Source organism: Capra hircus, chromosome 12 (genome assembly GCF_001704415.2).
Source record: "Capra hircus breed San Clemente chromosome 12, ASM170441v1, whole genome shotgun sequence".
Lineage (NCBI taxonomy): Eukaryota > Metazoa > Chordata > Mammalia > Artiodactyla > Bovidae > Capra > Capra hircus.
Window position 1 is genome coordinate 14,006,992 of NC_030819.1, and position 10,975 is coordinate 14,017,966.

Consider the following 10,975-nt stretch of genomic DNA (forward strand, 5'->3'; position numbering starts at 1 on the left):
AAAGAGGCTGACACACATGGATTTGAGTCCCATGCTGCAACTTAAGGGCTCTGTTATTTCAGGAAAACTAATTAATCTTATAAACCTCTATCTCCTCATTTGCAAAATGGGACTGATGGGACTTAACATCTAATTTTGTTCTGCAACTGAAACAAAATAAGACACTTCTGTGTAGCTGAAACAGAGAAAGTGAGGAGAGGTGTATTGTTCAGTTGCTAAGTCATGTCTGAGTCTGTGACCCCATGGACTTATTCTAAAATGTTTTTTTTTTTTTTCCAGATGATGATTGAGAAACGTAATATAGAAAAAAGGGGGGGAGGGAGCCAGGTACCACAACAGTAACAGAACTTTGCTGTTTTCTGAGGTTTTGTTTTTTTACTTTTTTTTTTTTTTAATGGAGTGTGCTGGATGTCTCTCTAATTTTGTTCAGATGACTGCAGAACTTGGAAAAGCTGTTGCTGCTATTGATGCATAACATACTGCTATTGGTCTTTTTATATAAATAAATAAATCTCCCTCTCTATACACACACACACACACACACACACACATATATATATATATATATATATAAAATTTGAATTTTTGGAAACTTTAGCTGTGCTGTCAACTTTGGAAAAAGTATCCCAGTTGTACTATGTTGGGTTGGCATTGTACAGAAATTAACAGCCATATTGGTCTAGAAACGTTAAACATAATTTTTTCCATTTGTACAGGGGTAACACACTGTATTAAATATGTAAGGTCTTATCTACATGGGTTTGATTACAGAAACTAATAAAGTATTCTCTAAATAAAAAATAAAATAAAATAAACACCCAGCATGAAGACCAGCACACTGTAAATACTTGAGCAAAGGTAGATGGTTGTAATTTTCGTAGGATCTAAAATGACCTTAGGGGCTTCCCAGGTGGAGCTAGTGGTAAAGAATCCACTTGCCAATGTAGGAGACGTAAGAGCCCAGGTTTTGATCCCTGGATGGGGCAGATCCCCTGAAGAAGGGCTTGGCAACCCACTCCAGTATTCTTGCCTAGAGAATCCCATGGACAGAGGAGCCTAATGAGCTTCAGTCCATAGGGTCACAGGGTCAGACATGACTCAAGTAACTTAGCACATAGCACAAAATGACCTTAACTACTTATGCTGCATAAATTGTTGTCTGTTCTGTGTAAATAAGGGGTTGGCCATTTGCAATCATATTTATGACTGTGGGATACATCTGCCATATCTATTTCTCTGTCCAGCTTATCCTATACCTAAATAATATAGTAATAGATTATCCATAAATTTCTCCAGTCTGAGTTAAAAACCTTAGCTCTCTGTGAAAGCTTCAGTCTCAGGATACTTCAGGTAATAAAAATATACAAGGGCAAATTCAATACAGATCCTGATTTTAACACATACAGTTCACTTGAAGAAATAAGGAAATGCCTGTACCAGCTTTGTAATATAGAAAGCAGTTATAATTTTTATAGGAGTTTAGACAAAATGATATAACATCAGCTAGGGTTGAGAGAAGTCCACATAAGGGAACAAGTAGAGTATTTCTGAGAAATTAGGCATATGAAATACACTTAGTGACTTGCTAGGATTTCAGTAGGTGGAAACATTTGTGAAAGTCATTTCAGGAGGTGGGACCAACATTAGCAAACACATGATGCCCTGATTCAGTGAATGAAGAATTAGGCATCTGCAGAGCATTCAGGGAAAAGAACTACTAGATGTGTAACACACATATTCACACTCAACCCTCAGAACTACCCAGAAAGCCCAAGGAGCTGACTTGTGGAGATGAAGGATGGAGAGATTACTGAGTACAGTTTTGTACAGGTGACTTCCTGGGGCACACGTCAGGCATGAAGCCATCCATTGGGAGTTTAGTCTGAGGAGTGAGTGCACATGGAGCAGAGTAGGCAGATGTGGGAGGCAGAGAGCCAGTAGCTGTTTTACCTCCAGCAAGATGTCATAGGAAACCGATTCCACCTTTTGGGATCAAACTGATGTTGATTAAAACAAAGTTATAACACACGGGTTTGTGAATGTGCAAGGAAACTAGTAGGAATAGAAAATGATATCATATTTCTGAGAGGTCGGCTGGCAGTACTTAACAGCCTTCTCAAAAAAATGTTCATACCTGGTTCTCAGCAATTCCACATCTAAGAGTTTATCTTCAGGAAAGAATTAAGGTTGTTTAGAAAGATTTATGAAATGGCAAACCACTCCAGTGTTCTTGCCTGGAGGATCCCAGGGATGGGGGAGCCCTATGGGGTCGCACAGAGTCGGACACGACTGAAGTGACTTAGCAAGCAAGCAAGAAAGATTTAGCTTCAGGGATATATAACCAGTTATTTATAACTGTAAAATATTGGAGACCACCTAAAATATCCAACAATAGGCAATTTGTTAAATAAATGATCACATATACTATAATATTAATAGTCATTAAAATAAATGTATTTTTTGAAATCTAAATAAAAACAGATTACAACAGTATGTTCATATTGATTCCATTTTGTTTCAATATATGAACTTTTATCTTTAAGAACAGATATATAGAAATAACGTCTTCCTTGGTGGCTCAGTGGCGAAGAATCAGCCTGCCAAGCAGGAGGTGTGAATTGATCCCTGAGTCAGGAAGATCCACTGGAGGAGGAAATGGCAACCCACTCCAGTATTCGTGCCTGAGAAATCCCTTGTGCAAAGGAACCTGGCGGACTACAGTCATTGGGGTCACAGAAAATCAGATATGACTTAGTTGACTAAACAACAACATAGAAATAAGAAAGGAAAAAAAGAACACACATTCAAATCTAGAAAGAAAACACATCAACATCTTACAAATGGTTTTATCAGAGTGCTGGGGTGATGGCTAGTATTTATTTACTTTTCAGATTAATTTACACTGATTACGATTGAGTTTTTTTTTTTAAGCTCTTTATTTTTTATTGGAGTATAGCTGATTAACAATGTTGTGATAGTTTCAGGTGAACAGCAAAGGGACTCAGCCATACATATACATGTATCCATTCTTCCCCAAACTCCCCTCCCATCAAAGCTACCATATAACATTGAGCAGAGTTCCCTTTGCTACGCAGTAGGTCCTTGTTGGTTATCCATTTTAAATATAGCGGTGTGTACATGTAGATCCCAAACTCCCTAACTATCCCTTCCCCACAGCCTTCCTCTGGGCAACTGCAGGTTTCTTCTCTAAGTCTGAGAGTCTATTTTGTAAATAAGTTGATTTGTATCCCATGTTTTTAGATTTCCCCATATAAGGGCTATCATGGGCTTCTCTGGTGGCTCAGCAGTAAAGAATCTGCCTATAATGCAAGAGATTCAGGAAATGTGGGTTTGATCCCTGGAAGAGGAAATCACAACCCACCCCAGTGTTCTTCCCTGGAGAATCCCATGGACAGAGGAGCCTGGCAGGTTACAGGCCATCGGGTGGCAAAGAGTCAGACACAACTGAAGTAACTAAGCACAGCACAGGACATAAAGGATGCTGTATGATGTTTCTGCTTCTCTGTCTGACTTTGCTCAGTATGACAGTCTCTAGGTCCAGCCGTCTTGCTGCAAATGGCATTATTTCACTTTTTAATGGTGAATAATTTCCATTTTGTATGTTAATATATGCCACACCCTTTTATCCGTTCCTCTGTCACTGGACTTTTAGGTTGCTTCCATGTCTTTATTATAAATAATGCTGCAATGAACACTGGAGTGTATGTATCCTTTTGGACCATGTTTTTCTCTAGATATATGCCCAAAGAGTAGCCATGTAAGACACACTTAGTGACTTGTGGTTAGGATTTCCGCAGGTGGAAATGTTTGAGAAAGGCATTCCAGGAGGTGGGACCAGCATGAAAATCGGATTCATACCTGACTCTCAGCATTTCTGTATCTGAAAATTTATCTTAAGGAAGTATCTTAGTTGTTTGCAAAGATTTAGGTTTAAGGATATATCAGTTTAGTTCAGTTGCTCAGTCTTGTCTGATTATCTGTGACCCAGTGGATGGCAGTATGCCAGGCATCCCTGTCCATTACCAACTCCCAGAGTTTACTCAGACTCATGTCCACTGAGTTTGTGACATCATCCAGTCATCTCAACCTCTGTCATCCACTTCTCCTCCCACCTTCAGTATTTCCCAGAATCAGTGTCTTTTAAAATGAGTCAGTTCTTTGCATCAGGTGGCCAAAGTATTAGAGTTTCAGCTTCAACATCAGTCCTTCCGAAGAATATTCAGGACTGATTTCCTTTAGGATGGACTGGTTGGATCTCCTTGCAGTCCAAGGGACTCTCAAGAGTCTTCTCCAACACCACAGTGTTCAAAAGCATCAATTCCTCAGTGCTCAGCTTTCTTTATAGTCCAACTCTCACATCCATACATGACTACTGGAAAAACCATAGCTTTGACCTGATGGACCATTTTGGCAAAGTAATGTCTCTGCGTTTTTAATATGCTATCTAGGTTGATCATAACTTTTCTTCCAAGGAGCAAGCGTCTTTTAATTTCATGGCTGCACTCACCATCTGCAGTGATTTTGGAGCCAAAAAAATGTAGTCTGTCACTCTTTCCCTGTCTATTTGCCATGAAGTGATGGGACCAGATGCCATGATCTTAGTTTTCTGAATGTTGAGCTTTAAGCCAATTTTTTCCCTCTCCTCTTTCCCTTTCATCAAGAGGCTCTTTATTTCCTCCTCGCTTTCTGCCATAAGGGTGGTATAATCTGCATATCTCAAGTTATTGATATTTCTCCCAGCAATCTTGCTTCCAGCTTGTGCTTCATCCAGTCCAACATTTCTCACGATGTATTCTGCATATAAGTTAAATAAGCAGCATGACAATATTCAATTTTGACGTACTCCTTTCCCAATTTGGAACCAGTCTGTTGTTCCACGTCTGGTTTTAACTGTTGCTTCCTGACCTGCATACAGATTTCACAAGAGTCAGGTCAGGTGGTATGGTATTCCCATCTCTAGGAATTTCCAACAATTTGTTGTGATCCACGGAGTCAAAGGCTTTGGCATAGTCAATAAAGCAGAAATAGATGTTTTTTTTCTGGAACTCTCTTGTTTTTTCGATGATCCAAAGGATGTTGACAATTTGGCCTCGGTTTCTCTGCCTTTTCTAAAACCAGCTTGAACATCTGGAAGTTCACGGCTCACATACTGTTGAAGCATGGTTTGGAGAATTCTGTGCATTAGTTTACTAGTGTGTGAGATGAGTGCAATTGTGTGATAGTTTGAGCATTATTTGGCATTGCCTTTCTTTGGGATTGGAATGAAAACTGATCTTTTCCAGTCCTATGACCACTGATGAGTTTTCCAAATTTGTTGGTATATTAAGTGCAGCACTTGCACAGCATCATCTTTTAGGATTTGAAATAGCTCAACCAGAGTTCCATCACCTCCACTAGCTTTGTTCATAGTGATGCTTCCTAAGGTCCACTTGACTTCACATTCCAGGATGTCTGGCTGTAGGTGAGTGATCACACCATCGTGATTATCTCTGTCATAAAGATCTTTTTTGTATAGTTCTTCTGTATATTCTTGCCACTTCTTCTTAATATCTTCTCCTTCCATTAGGTCCATACCATTTCTGTCCTTTATTGTGCCCATCTTTGCATGAAATGTTCCCTTTGTATCTCTAATTTTCTTGAAGAGATCTCTAGTCTTTCCCATTCTATTGTTTTCCTCTATTTCTTTGCATTGTTTGTTTAAAAGGGCTCTCTAGCTCTCTTGCTCTTCTTTGGAACTTTGCATTCAGATGGGTATATCTTTCCTTTTATCCTTTGCCTTTTGATTCTCTTCTTTTCACAGCTATTTGCAAGGCCTCCTCAGACAACCATTTTGCCTTTTTGCATTTATTTTTCTTGGGGATGGTCTTGATCCCTGCCTCCTGCATAATGTCACAAATCTCCATCTATAGTTCTTCAGGCACTCTATCAGATCTAATCCCTTGAATTTATTTCTCACTTCTAGTGTATAATTGTAGTGGATTTGATTTAGATCATATCTAAATGGTCTTGTGGATTTCCCTACTTTCTTCAATTTAAGTCTGAATTTGGCAATAAGGAAATCATGATCTGAGCTACAGTCAGCTCCCAGTCTTGTTTTTGCTGACTGTATAAAACAATATATATAAGGATATATAACACTGAATTATTTATAATAGCAAAATATTTGAGACCACCTAAGTATTCACCAATAGGGGAACAGATTACTACAGTAATTAATCATATTAATCCCATTTTCTTTAAATATATGAACTTATATTTTTAAGAACACATATGCAAAAATAAAAAGGATAAAAAAGAACACACACTCAGATCTAGAAAGAAAATACATCAACATCTTAAGAATGGTTTTATCAGAGTGCTTGGGTGATGGCTAATATTTATTTGCTTTTCAAATTCATTTCTACTGATTATGATTAAGAAAAAAGTTTATTTTGTTTTTGAAAAGGTAATGCAGCCTGCCACTCAGGTGCTGAATGTGGAACTTAAAATGAGGGATTGTGTCATGAAACATTTCAAGAATAGAGTCTTCAGGGCTTGGCAGCCTGCTGGACTCAGGGAAAGCTGGAAGTAAGGTAGACAGCTGAGTCTATGATCCTGGGAAAGAAATAATGACAGTAAAGTGAGGAAGTCAAAGGGAGTGGGCTATTTTGTGTGGGTCACTGGATGGTGATCATATTGAGGCTAATATGGGAAGAGAGATCCAGGTGCAAATGTCTAACAAATTGGTGTGCTTCTCATTTTATTGAAATTAATCAGTGGCGAGACAAGAATTTCAGGCAAGGCTTTACTGGTGCCTCTACTGCAGCAAGAGGGACTGAAAACAAGTAATAGGTTCCGTAGTTATCTCCCCAAGGTGGTTCCTTATATGGACTGACAGTAGGGGCAGGTCCAGTGGGTGGGCTGGAGGGGTGGTTTAGGTATTCACTTCTTTGGTGGGTGTGTGTAGGGGGCATGCATAATACCCTATTTTAACTTTCAGCTCTTCAGAAGTAGCAGTTTGGGTGGTTTTTTTTTTTTTTTTTTTTGGTCTTTTTTAGAATCTCCTTGTCCATAATTTGCTCCAGTCGAGCGCACACACAGTTATTTTCATGGGCTTCTCCAGTGGCTCAGATGGTAAATAATCTGCCTGCAATGTGGGAGAACCAGATTTGATCCCTGAGTCAGGAAGATCCCCTGGAGAAGGGAATGGCAACCACTCCAATATTCTTGCCTGGGGAATTCCATGGACTGAGGAGCCTAGTGGGCTACAGTCTATGGGGTCACAGAGAGTTGGACATGGCTGAATGACTAACATATACACACAGTTATTTTTAGTCTCTTATAGTTTCCTCATATTTTGTTGTTTGATGAGATTTTTGTCTGGTATAAGCACTGCAGCAAAGGGTCCCAGGTCCCATCCTGACTCAATCAGAGACCAATCCTGACTCTCTTGGAAAAACAGGCATTTGCAAAGCTGCTAAAATAAGATTTTTGTTGTGTCTTTTGTGTTAGGAAGGCAAGCTTGCTGATACTGATGATCTCCATAGGCAACTGGTAAAACCCACTGATGATCATGACTTTCAGACTACAGTTTTGATGGCTGAATGGTAGAAATAGCCAGAGCCGGATTTTCTTTGAGTTACCTTTTCTTATTCTCCTCACTGTCGATTGAAGCTCACAGTCCTGTGGTCGTGAGCAACTCTCAGTGCCCCTGCATATCTCAGTCATATACACAAAGTCTACAGATGTTCCAGTTTGCACACATGAATCAGTTTCACTGGAGCTGATAGCATAGGAGTATACACATATTCTCACAGACACAGTTCTCACCTGTGTCCTGAGGTGTATCAGTTTACACATAAGAACACCAGGAAATACAGGCATAGCTGGTTTTATTTTATTTTATTTTTTTAAAATTTTAATTTTTACTTTATTTTCCTTTACAATACTGTATTGGTTTTGCCATACATTGACATGAATCCACCATGGGTGTACATGCGATCCCAAACATGAACCCCCCTCCCATCTCCCTCCCCACAACATCCCTCTGGGTCATCCCCATGCACCAGCCCCAAGCATGCTGTATCCTGCATCAGACATAGACTGGTGATTCGATTCTTACATGATAGTATACATGTTTCAATGCCATTCTCCCAAATCATCCCACCCTCTCCCTCTCCCTGAGTCCAAAAGTCCGCTATACACATCTGTGTCTTTTTTGATGTCATGCATATAGGGTCATCATCGCCATCTTTCTAAATTCCATATATATGTGTTAGTATACTGTATCGATGTTTTTCTTTCTAGCTGGTTTTATTGTGCTTCACATATATTGCATTTTTTACAAATTGAATATTTGTGCCAAATCTGCAAGGAACAAATCCACTGGTGCCATTTTTCCTATAGCATTTTTGCACTTTGTATCTCTTTGTCACATTTTGTTAATTCTCACAACATTTCAAACTTTTTCATTATTATTATATTTTTTTATGGTGATTAGTGGTCTTCACTATTACTAAAGTCTGCTGAATGCTCTGATGGTTAGCACTTTGTCAGTTTGGTTCAGTTGCTCAGTCATGTCCAACTCCTTCCAGCCCAATGGACGGCAACACACCAGGCCTCCCTGTCCATTACAAACTCCCGGAGTTTACTCAGACTCATGTATATTGAGTCAGTGTTGCCATCCAAATATCTCATCCTCTGTCGTCCCCTTCTCCTCCTGCCTTCAATCTTTCCCAGCATTAGGGGCTTTTCAAATCAATCATTTCTTCACATCAGGTGGCCAAAGTTGTGGAGTTTCAGCTTCAGCATCAGTCCTTCCAACGAATATTTAGGACTGATTTCCTTTAGGATGGACTTGTTGGATCTCCTTGCAGTCCACGGGACTCTCAAGAGTCTTCTTCAACACCACAGTTCAAAAGCATCAATTCTTCGGCACTCAGCTTTCTTCATAAGTCCAACTCTCACATCCATACAGGATTAGTGGAAAAACCATAGCCTTGACTAGATGTACCTTTGTTGGAAAAGTAATGTCTCTGCTTTTTAATATGCCTTCTAGGTTGGTCATAACTTTTCTTCCAAGGAGCAATTGACTTATTTTTCACGGCTGCAGTCACCATCTGCAATGATTTTGGAGCCCATAAAAATGAAGTCCGTCACTGTTTCCCTGTCTGTTTGCCATGAAGTGATGGGACCAGATGCCATGATCTTTGTTTTCTGAGTGTTGAGCTTTAAGCCAACTTTTTCACTCTCCTCTTTCACTTTCATCAAAAGGCTGTTTAATTCTTCTTCACTTTCTGCCATAAGGGTGATGTCATCTGCATATCTGAGATTATTGATATTTCTCCTGCCAGTCTTGATTCCAGCTTGTGCTTCCTCCAGCCTAGCATTTCTCATGATGTATTCTGCATATAAGTTAAATAAGCAGGGTGACAATATACAGCCTTGACATACTCCTTCCTCAATTTGGAACCAGTCTGTTGTTCCATGTCCAGTTCTAACTGTTGCTTCCTGACCTGCATACTGGTTTCTCAAGAGGCAGTTCAGGTGGTCTGGTATTCCCATCTCTTTCAGAATTTTCCACAGTTTGTTGTGATCCACACAGTCAAAGGCTTTGGCACAATCAATAAAGCAGAAATAGATGTTTTTCTGGAACTCTCTTGCTCTTTCTGTGATCCAGCAGATGTTGGCAATTTGATCTCATGTTCCTCTGCCTTTTCTAAAACCAGCTTGAACATCTGGATGTTCACGGCTCATGTACTACTGAAGCTTGGCTTGGAGAATTTTGAGCATTACTTTTCTAGTGTGTGAGATGAGTGCAATTGTGCAATAGTTGGAGCATTCTTTGACATTGCTTTTCTTTGGGATTGGAATGAAAACTGATCTTTTCCAGTCCTGTGGCCCCTGCTGAATTTTCCAAATTTATTGGCATATTGGATGTAGCACTTTTTAGCAATAAACTATTTGAAAATTAAGGTATGCATCAGTACATTGCTTTTTAGACATAAGGCTATTGGACAGTTAAAATACATTATAGTATAAAGATAACTTTACTATGCATGGAGAAACAAAAATATTTCTATGACTCACCTTATTTTGTGATGTTCACTTTACTGAGGTGGTCTGGAACCAAATCCACAATATCTTTGAAGTCTGCCTATACAAAGAACATATAAGTCACATATATACACATTAAAACCTACCTGTATGCAGAGAATGACCCCTTTAAATTACATAAATTACAGTTTACCATAAGGTACAAAGTGACATCAAGTGGGCCTTAGGAAGCATCACTACGAACAAAGCTAGTGGAGGTGATGAAATACCAGTTGAGCTATTTCAGATCCTGAAAGATGATGCTATGAAAGTGCCACACTCAATATGCCAGCAAGTTGAAAAACTCAACAGTGGCCACAGGACTCGAAAAGGTCAGTTTTCATTCCAATCTCAATGAAAGTCAATGCCAAAGAATGCTCAAACTACTGCACAATTGCATTCATCTCTCACACTTGTGAAGTAATGTTTAAATTCTCCAAGCCAGGCTTCAGCAATATGTGAACTGTGAACATCCAGATGTTCAAGCTGGTTTTAGAAAAGGCAGAGGAACCAGAGATCGAATTGCCAACATCCACTGGATCATCAAAAAAGCGAGAGTTCCAAGAAAACATTTCTTTCTGCTTTATTGACTATGCCAAACTTCTGACTGTGAGGATCACAATAAACTGTGGAGAATTCCAAAAGAGATGGAAATACCAGACCACCTGACCTGCCTCTTGAGAAACCTGTATGCAGGTCAGGAAGCAACAGTTAGAACTGGACATAGAACAACAGACTGGTTCCAAATAGGAAAAGGAGTACGTCAAAGCTGTATATTGTCACCCTGCTTATTTAACTTATATGCAGAATACATCATGAGAAACGCTGGACTGCAGGAAGCACAAGCTGGAATCAAGTTTACCGGGAGAAATATCAATAA